We start from the raw sequence: 8,108 nt of genomic DNA on the forward strand, positions 1-8,108 counted from the left end.
TAGTGGTTCTCTGTGAACCACTGCAAATGAAGAATGATGAAATGTAGTTATGGTAGTTCAAGAATGAACTACAATAAGAGAGAAAAGGCTTACAGTGGTTCCTTGTGAACCACTGTAAATGATAAAGAAGGAAGAAATGTAGTTATGGTAGTTCAAGAATGAACTACCATAAGAAAGAAAAGACTTACAGTGGTTCCTTGTGAACCACTGTAAATGATAAAGAATGAAGAAATGTAGTTATGGTAGTTCAAGAATGAACTACCATAAGAGAGAAAAGGCTTACAGTGGTTCCTTGTGAACCACTGTAAATGATAAAGAAGGAAGAAATGTAGTTATGGTAGTTCAAGAATGAACTACCATAAGAGAGAAAAGACTTACAGTGGTTCCTTGTGAACCACTGTAAATGATAAAGAAGGAAGAAATGTAGTTATGCACACATGATATACTAAGATTTACCAAAATATATGCAATATCTGAAAAAAAAATGATAAAGAAAGGCAGCAATAGGGAGCAGTTACCTCTTCATGCCAATAGAAGTTGCCAGGAAAGATATTCAATGACTTGAACGCTCATTTATCAAGGACCAGCTCCTTGAAAAGCAGGATGCACTGTAGTGCGCTTTCAAACTCCACTTCTTGTAAGGCAATTGTGAAGCGGCAATACCCAAGAACTCTAGTCCACAAACTGTTGTTGATGTACAATGTTGTGGTTCTAAGGATGGTCTCCCTGATATTTGACTCGCTAAATATGATATTGGTGCTAGTATCATCTTCAGAGCCATTTGGTTTGATAGAATTTCCAAAGTAAGCAGATGGCTTCGCTATCACAGATACTCCTCCAGAGCAATCTAGCACATCCCTTCCACACTGCTCTAACATCTCATTCAAACGTTCTACCCTTGTCTTCAGAATTACTTTCTGTTCAGCAATTGCCTCTGCATCCCAGCAACTTGTCTCTAGCATACTTCAGAGTACTGCGTAGCTTGCTTAAGCCAGGGAAACTGTGGAATACTTCAATCAGGAGAGGGTCATTCATAACCAAGCAGCCAAATTTGATCCCCCCACTCAGCATCCCAAAGGAGAGTCCACCGAGGGGACAAACAGAAAATGTGGGTCAGACTCCTTCAGCTTCGACAATATGCCTTCTATGTTCCACTTATCCTGATTTTCATCATTGAATTCCAAACCAGAGAATGAAGTGTCTATCGCCACCCTGGCTCCGAACCTTATGCAAACTGAAAGGATGCCCCTAATTTCTTTATTGCTGTAAATGGAGCCCGTAGGGATGACTGTTGACCCTGAAATATACCCAGGGTCTGTGTATAGTCCTTAAAATGCTGTCAGTGAGCTTGAACCCAGTGTCTTTCATTGTAGGAATAGTCACAATATTGGCTTTCAAAACTTTGCTGCAGACATGTGGATTCCATTAGAGCCAGCAGGGAAGCATAGGGTTCCACCTTCTTCAATGTTGCACAGGACTATTTTATCGAATAAAGCCAGAGGGCAGTCCCCATAAACCAACTCGGTGATATTATGCATCTCGATCCCATAACTATCCTTTATGAACAGTCGAAGCACAATAGTGACATCAGTCTCTTGCTTCGTCATGTTCTGTCTTGCAAAGCTTTCGAAGATGACACCTTTTGCAACCAGAGGAATAGGCAAGGAACTATGATCAATGTCCATGTGAATCAATGCCGAATCTCTTGTTTGATTCACAGAGAGCTCAGCATCACTAAAAGCTGCAATGAAAGACTTCGCAAATCCAATCATCATATTTGAGCTCGTCTTGTACTCCTTCTATGATATAGGATGCTGGTCAACAAGCTGAAAAAGCTAGAAACTCATGGAAAAGACACCCATAATCATATTGGCTAAATAAAGCTGGATGACCATTGAGAAAATCGACTGTCTTAAACAATGCATTAAAGAAAGCTACTTCCAAGTCCGAAGAAACCTAATTTTTAACAAGGCCACAGAAAATGGCTGCATGTGAGGGTAAAACAATGTTGGCAAGGTACCTTAGAACCCTATTAGAAGCAGGAAGACTGGAGAGCTCGAGATGATCTAAAATATCCAAGAAAAGCCGAGAACCAATCTCTCTCGTTGTATCTGGAATTTATTAAAAAATTGTACTGGTAACAACTTCAAATTCTGTCATGCCAGTGATGACAACTCGTGGTTTTAACTTCTTGATCAACTCAATTAGAAGATCAGATTTGGCGTGGAGCTTCAATCACCATGATCACATTTTCTTCAGGTTGGTCATCTGTACTACAATTTATACCCTCTTTTGCCAAAGACGTCAACCATTTCTTGGGCAAGTGCATGTTAATACAACATTAAAAACTAGAAACAATTGATAGCTGCATCTAAAACCAGACCCACAGTACTGAAGCCAATAGCACCAAGCTTATCAACATATACTATGGTCCAACTTCTAGCAAGTAAGATTGAGAATGCCAGCTCTTATTTAAAACTTCACCATAAACTCCTTAGCCATACAAAAAAACCTAGACATTTGCCACTTTGTTTTGATATTCTGGAGTAAACAATTGTTAAAGGTATATAGACACCATCATGTGAAATAACCTCCTCCGTTTCACAGACAAAGTACTCCAACATTGTGGTTCTTCTGGCTTATAAAATTGTTTACCTAAACAATCCTTGTGGGGATGATGAGCAAGCTGGAAGCTCAATCCTGTATCATTGTTCGCACCAATCACTCCCAATGGCAAAAACCTCTCACTGTACATCTAGCAATATGGCAACCTTTGGAAACTGAACGTTTATCCCCTGGGTGAAGATTTACGAGAATGTAGAAATATTCGTGGTGATGTTTCCAGAAAATACTACATACCACACTCACGTTTCTGAACTTGTTGCGGCCCATGTTAAAGATTGGTTGCACTAACTACATAATCCTTCCTTAGATGAAGTCCTTGAGTTAGAGTTCACAGTAATGAACTTGCCATCCTTTGTGCTTGTAATGTCAACGCAGTAATTTGCATCCTGCTCTTTAAACAACAATGTATCCACATTATTTGATCCCAGAATTGTAAAAAACACTCTGTAAGGCCACCAAATCTGATCTGTAACCAAAGTATGAACAACTCCCTGATTGGGGATTCTTTGATGCATACCGCAGTTTCCCAATGGTGGTGGTGGTGTGGAAATGAATGGGGCAACAACTATTTTTGTAAATGGATGAAGCAACTAGTGACAGAGTTATGTGGTAGCAATGGAATACCGGGCTGTAAGTATTAGGCAGTGAATGGGAAAGAGGCCATAGGTGGTGACGGCAATGTGGGATAAGACACTAGAACATATGGTAGCAGTAGTGAAGTATGCATTTGCTAAGTACCCACAGATTCCTTCAACGATATTGCAAATAATTTCGCCACCTGAAGTTGACGTCTGCCAAGTGGTGGATGTGGCTCACCATGTATAGTAAACAGAGTATCCTTATTAGGGGATACATTCACAGCTCTTATGCAGATTATTTATCTCACAAGCAAAAAAAAAAACTTTATTCAATCTGAGACAGGTTATATGTTAACAAAAAAAAAAAAAAAAATTGCCTCAACGTATCATATATTACATGCTCTGCAAAAAAATAAATAAAAAAGGTGACCCTGAAGAAGCACACAGCTAAAGATTCAAGAATGTAAGATGACGGTGCTACTATTCTTTAGGGTATCAAGATAATCTTACCTTTTTAGGCCAAACCATGATAAAAAAAAACCTTCGATCAGATAGCGAGTTGATAGTAATTTAACCAGCATCTACATCAGCCCAACGTGATGAATCTGACGCCCATAGACATGATCATCTGAGGTATGTTTTACCAGGTCTTGCAACTCCAAACAAGACGGTGACAAAGGTAGCAAAGATAAAGCAAAATACAGAAATAAAAGGGGAGGAAATGACACGAGGGCTGAGAAATATCAGTCGGATATAAACAAATGTTAGAAATAGCCAATTAACTAGGTGTCATGAGGCCAATCCAGGTGAATCTTAGCAGGATACCACCGACTTCTAGCAGAGGAAAAGGCTAGGGACGCATTTCCCTTGACGTGGTGGATCCACAATGGGCAACATTATCAGGAGTTTATTAAATCATAAATGCATATGAGATGATAATCCTATCGGTTCAAGGGGGATTAAAACAAATATTATGGCGCATATCTGCAGAATCCTAAAAAAAAAAAAACACAAACAGAAAGCTTCAAAAGATTGAAAGATTAGAAGATCGAAACAAAAAATTTTATTAGAACATGATCGTTCCCTTTTGATGTTAGCACGTTTACAAAGGTTGATGATTGCTACAGGCAAAATCAACACTATATGGGTGCTCTAACGGGACCATGAACAAAATCAAGAACAAGAAAAAGGAATAAAGAAGAGAAAGAGAAAAAAAAAAGAAAAGAAAGAAAAGAAAAAGATAATAAAATGAAAGGAAAAGAAAAAAAAAGGAAATTAAAATGAAGTTATACAAATTGAAAGATATAGATCGATGATTGGTATTGAATTAAAGTAGAATGATCATGAATTTGTAAAATAAAAAAAAAGGAAAATGTTGGATAGAGAGAATGCTGAAATTAGAAAGGGATTTATAGGAACATAAGGGTTCCATTGATGTTGCATAAGGGTGAGTTCGATCCTGCTAAATGCAGGCCGACTCTACCAATGGTGCATAAAAAAAAAGAAATAAAACGGGAAAGCCTCAAAGAAATCAAAGAAGGAGAAATCAGAATGAAATTTTATCGGGTACTTACCAGCGTTTTATTGAAGTTCTAAGGGATGAAGAAGAAGCTTCTCTTCATTTTGCCATGAAGATCTTCTATTACTGAAGAAGAGGAGGGAATCAGAAGGAGAGGGAGATGAACATGGAAGGTTGAAGCTCGATCCTGAAAGAAGGAAGGAAGTGCTGGGGTGAAAACCTAGGATGAGGATGGGTCGAATGAGAGGATAATGAGAGTTATTTACAGGAAAGGGGAGGGGTGAAGACGATGGATCGAAAAAGAGGCCTTCCATGCCCCTTTTAAAGGTGGAGGAGATGGTTCGAGAAGGGGAGGTTAGAGATGAACGAAGGAGGAAAAAGGGAGGGCGATCGGTGGAAATGGAGAGAGAGGTGGTTTCGGTGGGTAATGGAGGAGAGAGAAAGAGAAGGGCGATGAAGAAGGGTGCGATCATCCCTTCTTTTTCCGAGGTCTCTCCAAGAGAAACCCTAAGAAGGGTTTTTTTGTAAAAAAATTTGGTTTTTCCAAAAAGAGCCTCCCTTAACAAAAATTTTCATAAAAATGGTTTAAAAATGATTTTTTTAGCAAAATCGACTTTAAAAAGCTTAAACTCATTCATTTTTTCTTGAAATTTTCCATTTTTTTGGTTTTTGTTTTATTTTTCAATTTTTTTGTATTTTTAGAATAAAATCCTAAAGTTTGTGAGAAAACAAAGGTTAAAACTTTAAAAGCTATTTTGAGAAAATTTCTTCAGAAAATACATTTGGATCCGGATTTTGAAGAAATATGGACTTAAAGCAATGGATTCGGATCCGGAATTGATTTTGAATATATCAATATGGATTTTAATTCAGAGAATCTGAAGAAATGACTTGATTTTCTCAGAAAACGGGGTTAGGGGCAAAAGGGTCATTTTTACAAAACTTTGAAAAATTTGGGGTGTTCACACCCACCCGGGTATTGGGTGCGGCCTAGGTCCAACGCTGAACCATGGGGAAAGGGGAACCGCTGCAGCCACCCTAAGTGGCGCTGAAATAAGTTGCGAAAAACTCAATGGAGAAGGGAGGTAGGCGCCTTATCTCAACTTGGTTCAGGACAAGGGCCATTGACAGGTCTGGACCACATTCGGTCCAGACCATGCCCGGCAAGGGAGAAAAAGAAACTGAACCCACACCAACCCGAGTTGGTGGGTTTGGCCCAGTCTCATGCAAAGGAAGAGGCGCCCAGGCTCACCCAGCTGGGTTCGGCCTGGTTCACACTTGCTGGAACGTCCAGGCAACTGAAATAAAGCAAAGGAGACATGACATTCATGGTTAAACGAGTAGAAAATGAAATGGAAATTAAACAAAAAACAATGGGGCGATTTCCCCATGGCTCGGACTGTTTCGCCTAAACAAACAACACCCACAAAGGGGCTAACCCGACATGTAGGGTTGCTGGCTTATGCCGAAACGTGGCCTCCTTGCCAAACGCTCAAACCTTGGAAAAACCTTGAATATCATGCATCACGCCACCAATGAAGAAGAAAATGCAATAACCAAGGAAAGACACGAAAATATGGAAGGGACTTCAACCCTTTGTGCAACTACTTGCCTAATGAAGGAAAAACCAAAATCGTGATGGCATGCTCAACATAAAACTCATTCACAATGCATGCAGCCTATTCGTAAAATACATAAATGAGACATGAGAAATAAAAAATGGAGATGCTCAATCGAAATCCACAACCACGGTCTTGTGAAGGAGTGTCTCACCTTCGCGGCTTTCACACGGTTGAAAAGGTGGAGGAAAGAAGCTAGAGCTGGAGCTACTACGTAGATGGTATCCACTCACTCACGGTTTTGGAGAAGGATAGGGGAGAGCAAGAGAGGGGAGAGAGAGCCTCCAAGGGAAAATCGCCCAAGGCTTCTCTCTCTTCCTTTATTAGAAGTTTAAATACTTAGGTTAAAAGAAATGGATGGCTGGGATTATCCCAGCTTGGATGGATGGCTGGGGTGCTCCACGCCCCCCCATAGCAAATGCATGTCATTCCTTTTTAAACTTTTTAGAAAGTTTTCAAAAACGCCATTGTAGGGGCTATAAGGTTGCCATCAAACTTTGTAAAAATTACATGGGGGTGACCTAAGCTGCCGCCCAACCCCACCTATCGATTTTGGATATTTGAATTAGTTCAAATACCTTTCAAAAATACCATGGGGTGCCAACCCCATGCTCTTTTTATGGAAAAACGCCCCTCATGATGGGCTCTAGGCTTCATCATGAGGTTTTTGAAAAGAACAATGGCCAATAGTGGCCTTCTTTTCCAAAACGATGCAATTTTTTTCAAATATGCCACCCAGCTGGTCAATCGAGCTCAAAATCATCCTCTAGAGGGGTCGCCCAATGGGTTTGGGTCTCCTCTAGTTGACCCGGATCCAAATCCAAAATCGCCAATGTTCTATGTTTTAAAACAATGCTTAATTAATGCATTAAAATATTAAACTAATCCCAATAAATCATTTAGTTCCCTTCAAAGCCTCAATTAACATGGAATGCTCAATGCCTTTTGAGAAAATTGTCTTTCGTTTGCAATAATTAAGCGTATTACGATTCGTGTCCAATATTAAAGAAAAACTTGTAATTCACATGCACTAACGAGGTTTTTACGTCGTATAAGTCCCAAATTCGGAGACAAGCTATATAAACATATTATAATTTAACCCTTAAAATTTTAGAAGCTAATTCATCCGGAATTAGGCACTTCTTACTTACACAGTGTATTTACGCGATTTTCGGGTCGCGCGCACAAAGAAAAAATACAAAGCACAGTCAATTTATAGCTAATTACGCGATATAACCTCGTATACATACAAAAGCATACATATCAACACTAAGTAAGTAGTGAATTTCTCAGAAAAATCATGGGTCTTACATCCTACCCTCCTTAAAAAGGATTTCGTCTACGAATTCACAAAACGTCAAACACCAACAAAAATAGTCAGATCTTGTCTGATAGCGCCTAATCGGCCACAACTAAGTCTCTCGCAGACTTCTTAGGACAAAACTTGGAAACATGCCCTGGTTGTCCACACTTGAAACACTTGCCATCGAAGAGAGGACAAGCTCCAAAAGCGTGATCTTCTTCGCATCGTCGACACTTCCGCTGGACTTCCAGTCGTTGGGATCGCCTTCGCTGGCGGTTCTGCTGCACTTTCTGACGCTTCCGCTTCCTAGTAGGTGGCGAGGACTCCACCCTACTAGGTTTCTTCTCGGTCACAATCGCAAAAACTTGAGTCTGTTGCTCAACTTGGTCTTCATCCAGTAACGTAGCTACTTCGATAGCCTCTTCGAGCGACTTTAGCCCGCTAGTGAACACTTTAGTTTTCAA

The 8,108-nt window shown here is 39.9% G+C and overlaps 1 pseudogene; it reads right to left on the reverse strand.

The window, feature by feature from the left end:
- Positions 1-569: 569 nt before the first annotated feature.
- Positions 570-2,329, reverse strand: LOC149811892 (methionine S-methyltransferase pseudogene; annotated as a pseudogene).
- Positions 2,330-8,108: the final 5,779 nt, after the last annotated feature.

This window comes from Nuphar pumila, chromosome 17, assembly GCF_984573655.1.
Source record: "Nuphar pumila chromosome 17, dmNupPumi1.hap1.1, whole genome shotgun sequence".
NCBI classification, from domain to species: domain Eukaryota; kingdom Viridiplantae; phylum Streptophyta; class Magnoliopsida; order Nymphaeales; family Nymphaeaceae; genus Nuphar; species Nuphar pumila.